Source organism: Tenrec ecaudatus, chromosome 2 (genome assembly GCF_050624435.1).
Source record: "Tenrec ecaudatus isolate mTenEca1 chromosome 2, mTenEca1.hap1, whole genome shotgun sequence".
Classification (NCBI taxonomy): Eukaryota; Metazoa; Chordata; class Mammalia; order Afrosoricida; family Tenrecidae; genus Tenrec; species Tenrec ecaudatus.
The window spans coordinates 46,322,492-46,330,242 of NC_134531.1; the positions used below are offsets into that span (position 1 = coordinate 46,322,492).

Sequence of the window (7,751 nt, forward strand, 5' to 3'; positions counted from 1 at the left end):
TAGGGATATCACTCCATTTGTTGTTCTGGTTTCTCTTTCCACACGGACTTCTCTGTGTGCATTTGCCTTCGGCGTACAGGCGATCGCTCCTCCTGAAGCCAATCTTCCCAACCCTTGCTCTCCAGGAAGGTATCAGCTCTCTCCTACAGAAAGCTCCAGAGGAAAGGAACACAGTTGTGTTGCCCTCTGGCTTGGAGCTCAGAAACAGTAAGTGGGAGTAAGTACTTTCATGCCTTATTTCTCCAGAAGGAAAGTGGTTCTGGGAAGACTGACTCTGATCCTAAGTAACTTATCAAGCGAACAGGCCACAGGATTTGGCTCTTAACATTTCTCTCATGATGTCATCTCCACTGGGGGTAGCTGACAATAAAGAAAGAAACCACCTTCTTGATTTTGACACAATCAAAAAGGGTCTGTTGATTTCTGTGCAGACAAACGTATATGAAGGTGAACGTGATGGGCTGTTCCTTGAGCTTTCAGGGTAATTCTCAGAGAAATGATTGAAAACACTTGAAAATGTATCCAGGAAATAAATGAAACCTGGGCCATATATAGAATATACTTCAAATTCTTCCTGCCCTGAGCTAAACTTGAGCAAATGTCTAGCCTCCTCTCTACTTCTCAAAAATGAACACATAAAATAAATCAGCAATATTTGCTGTGATTTCATAATTTTACTCTTAGGACATAGTGTTCTGGTCAATGATTTTTAGAAAAAAAAATAAAAGTTTGTATAGCTATACTCTATAGTTCTGCTAATTCCTGTAAGTCTTTGCGATCCTCATTCTGGATCTGGGAGGGGCCTTGGAAATAAGTTACGGAGTCTGGTGGCCAGTGGATTCTACATTGGACTACTAACTGAAGCTTGACCTCATCAGCCACTTAGTGGGAGAAAGGATGAGCTTCTGCTCCGGTAACGACTCACAGCCTGGGACCTGCTCAGGGCAGCCCTGCTCTGTCCCACAGGGGTGCCATGAGTCAGAGGACGGCTGGCAGTGAGGGAGAAGCACAATAGCGCTGGACAAGAGGCAGAAAGGGCTTGAAGTCAAGATGTTGGAGGAACGGGCTCCTGCTGGACTTCAGCATTCACTTGACAACTTCAGCGTCAACCTGATAGACCTCAGTTTCCACATCTACAAACTAGGGAGTCTGAGCTGGAGGGGGAGGGGATGGGCAGTCTCTCCCAGCATTGAGTGCCCATTGGAAAGCCTTGGTCCAAAGCAGAACTTTTGATCATCCAAAAAAAGGTCTGCGGCAAAGACACCCTGATGAGAGATGGAGTCAGACTTCTTCCTTCGACTTCTGGGTGTCTTTGATTTGCCACGAGGCAGGCTTTGGAAAATCCAGGCGCCTGCTACTGAATGACACGCTTCTCCACTGCCCTTGCCTTTATACGCTCTGGGGTCTCTTCTGCGTAAAAGTGCAAGCCCACAGCTCCTGGACTGAAGTCAGACAGAAATGGCAACATGTTACCCTCCCTCAGAAGAGGAGGATGTGGATCGGACGTCAGTGCTTCCTCCGCGGTGTTTAATTGGGGATGCAGATGTGAAAGTCCATCGACAGGCTAAGTACAAATCCGATGACATCGTTCAAAAGAAAACCGTTAATGAACATGCTTTCCTTTTCTGCTCAGCAATTTGTATAGGCTCGCTCCGTATTTGTCTCTTGATAACCTCATCAGTCTCATCCCTGCCGCCCTGACCACAGGCCTGATTGCAGTAATTCCATCGTCGTGGGGCTTTCCGCTGCAGGACAGGGTGCTCCTAGCTGCCTGATCGTGAGCGCCTGAGCTCATCTTAGGCCGGCCTTGATCTCTTTGTAAAGGCTGCCTATGGAATTTCATATTGATTTTAAGCTGGCACCGATTCATTTTTAACTCCTTTGTTAGCCCCGAGTCCAGCTGTATTCGCGTCTTCTCCCTGTCAGCTGTTGGTTATCTGCCTCAGTAGCCTTTGCGCTGCGCTCCGCGCAGTGCTTTCGAGTATATAAAAAACGGTTGCCTTTCTATGCCTCATTTCCTTTTATTTGCTTCTTTTAAAAATGTCCAGAGCAGTGTCTCACTTTGCTCGATGGAATGTGAGGTTCAAGTGCAATTAAACCTAATCTAAAAGAAAATTTATTCTCAGAGTAAGTACAGAGCCTCCCCAAAAGGGGGTGGGGGTGGGGAAAGGAGAGGCTGGGCATTTATATCAAAGGACACCGGTGGGATTGGCAGCCTGGCATTGTTTCCAGAGAGGGTTTGACCGAAGCAGCTTTACCAAGTCATAGAAGCAGAGGACAGCTGTTAGTTGAACAGTGAGAAATGCCTACAGGTGGGACTTATTACAAGCATACCTTCTTTTCAACGTTTGTCAATTGGCTGCCCTCCAGAACTCAAATGGAGATTACTTAGCATAAGGTCTGACCCAAAGCAGTCCAGATTTCTAAGCGGCACCCGTATCAATAGCGCCTACATTTTGGAGTGCTTCAGCATTTATGAAGCTTTTCAAAGATACTGCCTCATTTGATCTCCAGGAAAGCCTTGAAACAGGCAGGGTCAGTATTGATGCTCCCATTTAAAAATATATGGAACGCTTCACAAATTTGCATATCATACTTGTGCAGGGGCCCTACTAATCTTCTCTGTATTGTTCCAATTTTAGGGTATGTGCGGCCGAAGCAAGCCCAGTGCTCCCATTTTAAAGCTAAGGATATTGGGACCCAAAGACTACAAATTGGTCAATCAGCAGATAGAAGATAGAATTGGGGCTAGGATTTCAGCTTCCTCACATCAAAGAGTGGCTCTATTTCTGTGTCCGTCTCCTGTAATGCGAGCAAATATATATATATATATATATATATATATATATATATATATATATATATATATATATATATATATATATATATATATATATATATATAGCTATTGCGTATCTTTGCATCACTCCTAGGTGTACAATATTTTATTTATTTTATTTCCTTATCTATGTACTTTCACAGCAGAGATTTTTTTTTACATTTTATTTATTTTTTTTACCACAACGAAGAATGACAGAAATCAAGGTCTGCACGTTCAGCATATTATTCTTAACTGCTTAGGGAATTGTCCCACTGGATTGCCCTATTGTATTGTAAGTTTTATTTTAGCTCCATTTGCTTGTCTGCAGAGCGAAGGGGCCAGGCTATGTTCCTCTCATTCTCTGGCGGAGTGATGATGAGAAGGGAGGTGAGAGAATCAGAACTGCAAGTGAATATGATTATCATGGAATCACAAACACAGCACATTATGCATGTTTTAAAACTAGATGTAGTATTTATATTCAAAAATGATACCTTATGAATTACCTTCATTCTTCAGTGTACTGTTTAATCTTACGGCAAACATAATCCTTACACAAATCTAAATCAATGTGCTTGTCCTCCATAGAAGATACTTAAAATTTCAAAACATGTTTATGTCCCAAGACAAAAATGTTTCGTTTCATACAATTCTCTCAGCTGGTAGAGGATTTTATAAGCTTGACTTAAATATCCACTAAAATGCCTATTTCTCCTTAGTCACTACTGTCTAGGGGCTTAAGCATTAGCTATCATTTTTAATTTACTAATTCTGTCTTTTTTGTTTAATGCTTCATTTCTAGTTTTGAAACTAAATTATTTATTTCAACTTAAAAAAACACATTGACTTTAAAAAACACTTAATTTTATGTAAATTCTATATTTATATCAGATGAATATCCATTTCATATTTTAATAATTTCCCTAATTGTATCAGCTAAATGGATTGGCTATGGGAGTGATCAAATAGGTGTAATACCGCTCAGCTGATAGCATGAGGGGAACGTGAACTATTCAGAGGCTCAGATGAAGTTGAGATCTCGATGATAGATTTTACAAGTAAAACCCTTGGATAAATACAAGTCTTGAAAGACTCAGGCTTCCCCGTAGAATTTAGGAAAACCAGCACCATCACAAACGTAACATCAACCACCACAGGAATGCTTAGAGAAACACATGTAAACAAGCAGTAAACCTCTTTGTTTCCCTTCAAAATTAATGGTGATGGTGTCATTAGTAGATCCTCACTGAGCAGCTCACAATTCCCTCTTTGATCTTGCTTTTACATTTTCCTGCATAAATTGGAACTTAAATCATCAGATATTCCAGGATTTCATGTCTATTTTTAATTCCTAATCATGCCTTGTGCAGAAAGCACAAACCCGGCCTACTTGACTCCTTTTCATTTCTGGTGCATGATTTCATCAAAGAATTTACTCATTGAAAATGCCATTGGACTGCTAGCTCTTCACACATATGCTGACTGTGTTTCTGAGCTTTTTGCACAATGCTGGCTTTTTATTCTCTTTAGTTGAACCCTCAAGGTAGATATGATTAAAGCAGCTATAAAAGCAAATGCATTTCTTAGTAAAACTCAAAAGCGCAACCATGGTACCGAAAGCCCCAAAGTAGGCCAAACTCACACGCGCTCTAACTTCATAGCATTCAGTGTGCGGCTCAGGTTCATTTCGTGGCACGTTTAGTTTCATACAAGTCCAAGGAGCCAGGGCCCGTATCACCCACTGCACACATGACACATGGTGTCTGGTTCCGGGCGCTAGCACTGACCCTCACTGTGCTGAGATTCGCTCGAGTCTTAACGCTGATTCATACTGAAGCTTAGAAGATATAAATGGAAATAAAAGTACCACGGTCAAAGAGTTTCTTGAAAGTGGAAACCATGCAGCTGCATCCATGGCCATATTATGATCAGAGCCCCAAGAAGGGGACCCTAGTGAAGCCATTCGTAGAGTAATTGATCCAAATTTGATAGATGCATCAACTAGTGACGATAGAGCGTGGCTTAATTTTTCTTGTTTTCTCACTGGTCTCCCACGTCTCTTTCCTGTGGGGCTTGGCCCAGGACCATGGCAAGAAAGAGAGAGAGAGGGAGAGAGAGAGTTTCAGCTCCAGTGTATGCATTCTTACTGTGATATTTCTGATATTAAATCTTCAAGTGGACTTAAGAGGAGCCAGCTGCGTGGGAGCACATCTTGATGACTTGGTTGGCAGCATTTCCCTGCTGAGTGCCAAGCTACAGATGTACTCCCGATCAATTCCCACACAGCTCCCATCCACTGAACTCTTCCCACAGAACAGAGCATGGCACTGGGGCTTTGAGAGCCAGAACTGTCAGAACAAGGGGCCAAGGAGAGCAAATCTCTAAACAAAGCAGAGATGCGGCAGACCTACAGGGACCAAGCTGGTAAAAATAAGGAAAAGTTTGTGTGTGTGTGTGTGTGTGTGTGTGTGTGTGTGTGTGTGTGATTAGAATTAATGTGAGAAAAGGAATATTTTTTTACAATTGTGGTGAAATTATTTTCTTTATTGAGAGCTAATGTAGAGGGGATTATTCTATATAGTACAGACTACCTACATGTTGAATATAATGAAGTAGAACAAATAAACAGTCTTTTAAGACAACAAATACTAAATAAAGCAATAGGAAAATTTGTGTACACAAAATATATACTTTTGATGAAATATTTTTATAACAGGAGTATCTGGTTATACAATAATTAAAGTATAAATATTGACTTTACTTATATTTTTTTCTGTGATCCTTTCCTTTAGCATCAGATATTACTTTATGAATATCTCTGTTTATGTTTGTGTATGAGGTTATACATATATATGTGAGATGTATGAAAATATTCTAATGTAATATATAAAAAGGTTTTATACACACATACACACACACATATAGGGGCTTCAAAGTTTGTAGAAAAACTCCATTTTCATTACATTCCATTTTCCCAAAATTTTTTTAAGTCTTCTCCTGTGTGTGTGTGTTTATGCACACATACGCTGGCAGAGAGACTATACATATACATCTCTCTATCTCTATATATTTATAACTAAAACCAAACACACTGCCATTGAGTCAATTTTGACTCATTCCTTTAAGACATTTTCCCATTTTTCAGCAGGTCCAATTTACCATATCATAAATGGCTCATGGTGTTTATAGATATAAACTTTTTTGTCTATCTACAACCTAGACATGATCAGTCATTTTATGATCTGGTAAATGTAACCTGCAGGAGCACAAGAAAATATCTTAAGAGAAAAAATTTTTATTGGATTAAAATAATTATTCATGTTTTAAAATTTCAAAAAATTATTTTCAACATGTTTGAAATGCCTAAATTGATTTTCTTAATGGATAGAAAATAAGTGATTCAAACTAATAATTTTAACTCAGTGTCAAGTAATATTAAGAATGAATTTTCAATAAAAGCATAGCAAGTATTTTTGGACTAGTGTCACTGATTTAATACATAATTCATTTTAAGATCCTCAATAATTTCTTCATGCTCACACTCTACCTTTGAGATTGGGAAAGAGCAACCCCATCCTTGAAGTAGGAATTCACAAAGGACTATTATTAGTTCCTGTGATACGTACCATGAACTCAGAAATCAGGCATCAGTGAACCAAAACTAGTGATGTTTAATTCAAACAAAAGTGTCAGTATCCATTTTACAGTAGGCTTTGCCTGGGAGGAGAGACATGTGTGGAATAAAAATTGCAGACTTGAGTTTTTAAATGGAAGATGATTTTTTCACAATCACCTGAGGTCACTCCAAAACTGTGTTGGGACAACGACTTTTAAGGCAGTGCACACACCCAAATAAGTAGCCTGAACACTTCAATTGCACGTAAGGTAATAACCGAATACAGATTTATTTTTTATTTAGACCATTTCAAATTTAACCTTTTTATAAATATAATTTTCTTGTTCCTTTTGAAAGCTTAAAAAAATAACAAAAACTAATTAAGCCCAAATTCCAGCTTAACAATTGCTTAGTAGAAAAGAGCTCCAAAAAGATCATGGAAAAGTTCTGTGATCTTTCACTTCTATTTTTTTTCATGAGCTTTTTGAAGCCCCCTAGTGCACACCATCTCAATTTTATCCTGGGTCTTTCAAGAGCCATGTAAAGTTAGTATCCCATTGTGCAGCCAAGAAACCTGTGTATCTGACTGGAAATGATAACCTTAAGATAAAAATCATTCATTTCAATCATTGTTATTGTTTTTTGAATTGTTGTGATACACGCGTAATTTGATCTACTAATTGGCCAGTTGTTATTAGCAGATTCCCATCCTGTGAGATATTTGCAATAGTACCTAAGAAAATAGGAAAAATGATTTTTATTTTTCACACTGGTCTTTTGCTTTTCCCAGCTTCCCTTGAATCATGCCAGCCAATGAGGACAGCAGCAAATCTCTCTCCAGTTAAAACGAACATTTTTTCCTTCCCTTGGACGGCCTTCCTTTGCTTCAGTTGTTCTTTGCTCACGAAGTGCATGCATGCGGTCCATGGTCCCATGATCGATCAGTAAGCACTTACCGAGAACTGTCTCAAGATGCGTAGAATTGTGGAAATGACCACTGGAACAAGGAGGGGGTCAGGCCTTGGGAAAACTGTTTTTGTGTGTCTTTGGGGGAGGGCGGTCAGATCACTTTGTCCCTGCTCTAGCCCTCATTTGTAAAGGGAAGGCCTTTCCCAGGTTGCTTGTGAGATTCCTCCTGGTGCTGATAAGTCCGGCTTCGATTACAACATCATTATTTCTCTGGAGAGGGGTTGGGAGGCCATGCAGAGGAGAAGATTCTGAAATGCAGTTTGTTCAACTCAATCCAAAGCAGCACATTCTATATTTTGCTCCTAAACGCCTTTCTCGTTTCCAAGTTTATATGTTCAAAGTAGT

General features: G+C 39.7%; 1 non-coding gene across 1 annotated transcript; it reads right to left on the reverse strand.

The window, feature by feature from the left end:
• Window positions 1-2,559: 2,559 nt before the first annotated feature.
• Window positions 2,560-2,664, reverse strand: LOC142441970 (U6 spliceosomal RNA). Its single transcript, XR_012783243.1, has one exon. It is a non-coding gene; the product is annotated as a U6 spliceosomal RNA (small nuclear RNA).
• Window positions 2,665-7,751: the final 5,087 nt, after the last annotated feature.